Source organism: Populus euphratica, unplaced genomic scaffold, assembly GCF_000495115.2.
Source record: "Populus euphratica unplaced genomic scaffold, PopEup_1.0 scaffold318.1, whole genome shotgun sequence".
NCBI classification, from domain to species: domain Eukaryota; kingdom Viridiplantae; phylum Streptophyta; class Magnoliopsida; order Malpighiales; family Salicaceae; genus Populus; species Populus euphratica.
The window spans coordinates 544,931-547,358 of record NW_011500003.1 but is presented as its reverse complement, the minus strand read 5'-3'; positions in this window follow the sequence as shown (position 1 = coordinate 547,358).

Sequence of the window (2,428 nt, the reverse complement as noted above, 5' to 3'; positions counted from 1 at the left end):
GATTGTGGCTTTGCCACATGCATCTTCGGCTGTGTTTTTTTTGTTAAAATAATTTTTTAAAAGTTATTTTTTTAAAAAAAATTATATTTATTTATTATTAAAAAAATTAACCAATAAAAAATATTTTCCAGTGAAATAATTTAACTTAACTTTTAAAAAAACATTTTTCTAAAAAATGTAAACTTAAAATATTTTCTGAAAATTATAAAAAATTTAAAAATATCATATTATTTATTAATTATATCAAATTTGGTTCTCAAATTTTTAATTGCTATATATATTTTATTTTGAATATTTATTTTTTATTTTTATCTTTTAAAATTTAATTTTTATATTAACTTTGATTCTCATTTTTATAGTTATTATTTGCTGTTTTCTTATTAATTTTTTATTGAAATTTTTTATCTATCAAATTTTATCATTATTCTTTTAATTGTTATTTATTTTATCTGAAATAATTTATAAAATATTAATTTTTATTATTTTTATTTTTTATTTTTTATTTTTTATTTTTTATTTTTTACATTTGATCTCTATTATTTTGATTATTATTTATTTTATTTGAGATAATTTATAAAAAAAAAATTTCAATTTCATTCTCATTCAACTTTTTAATTTGTAAAATTTATACCTCATTATTTTAATAAACTTGAAAAAAATAAAATATTAATAAATTATTTTTCAATTTATTTTTTATGATATAACCAAATATTAGAAAATATTTTTCAATTTATTTTTCATCATATTATCATTAAAAAACAATTTTTAAAAAAAAAATTATTAAAAAAATTACTTTCATGAAACAAACTATCCTTAATTTCCATCTATTTTCACAACAAGAATTTGGTCAAGAAAGTAAATACGGCCTTCATAGTTCAACTTTTTTGGCTTGCTCGACATATTGTCTCTTCATGGAGAATAAATAGAGAAAAAAGGAGGTCAATAAGTGATGGATCATACTGGTTCCAGCAGGTCCAGCACTCGTTTCACATTATTTCATCTCCTCAATTGCACACCAAAAATCTCCTCTTTGCCAAGAATCTCACTTAACCCGGAAATTTTAGTGTGAATTGTTTTTTTATTTTTATTTTTATTTTTTCCAAAACATGGTTATTTTTTCAAAAATAAAATAATATCATCTTATTCAAAAATTAAATTATCCTATCAACTTACGGTTTTATTTGAATAGTCCATAACTCGATACCTTAACCATTTCAAATTTTATAACATGACATCTACTACAAAAATGAGGTAAGAGATTATCTTCAATTCTTACTCCAAGTATCTTATACATATGACTTTTATATTTTATATATATAAATTAAGATTTTATTTAGTATTATGATAGTAATTGTTTTTAAAAATATTCTTTGATAAAAATTTATTGAAATAATATTTATTTTTAATTAAAATTTATTTTTGATACCAACACATTAAAAAAATCTAAAAATAATTAAAAAATTAATTTAAATAATAAATAAATAAATAAATATTTTTTTAAAATACAATAACAAACAATATCTTAAAAGGATCTAAGATGGAAAACCCTTAAATCACCACTTCTAACCTATATACAGATAATTGATCATCGCCCTAACAAGGCTACAGCAACTCGATAAAACTTTCGGTGACTCATAAACGACTAGATCTACCAAATGTGGACAAATGCATTGTGGTGATAGCTTCTGTTTTCGATTCCTTAGGTAGTGGACAAGATTAGGTCATGGTATGGGTGAGTAGAGAGCAAGGAACTGATTTTACACCAGTACTTTTTGACATTGCATTGAATTACACTAGACATACATTCCCAAAGTGATAATTGAGTCTTTGCTTGGAATCCACTTTTTTATTTTCCTGGTGATTCAATGTAAAATAATTGTAAATCAAAATCAATATACAATTGCAAACTCTTGTTAGAGGACGCATGATTATTTATACCATATGGGATGCATACTCCCTCAATCATAAGGATATTGCAGTAGTTTCTGTTTTTTAAGTGTTTTTATGTCCAAAAAATATGTTTTTTTAATTGTTTTTTGATAATTTTAATATATTGATATAAAAATATATATTCTAAAGAACACTCAAGGTTGAAAATGCTTGAACTTGAGTTGTTAATAAAATATTCAATCATAAATTAAAAAAAAAAACAAGGAAAATGGAAATGGATTTGTATTGTCGACATTATTCACGTGAGGAAACATTATCACAAGGCATAAATATTCACGATTCCCTGTAATGGCATGCCACTAAGAGTACACGAAAGTTCTTCTTCCTTAGTGTGGAAATGTGGCTGCCAGAAAAGGTCACATTTAGGCAGTGCAAACATGCATTGATCAACACCTTGATCTGAGTAATATTCTTGCAGATCCTGAAATCCCAAGCAATATCCCCTGACATTCACTAATATTTTATGTGCCTCCCCGAC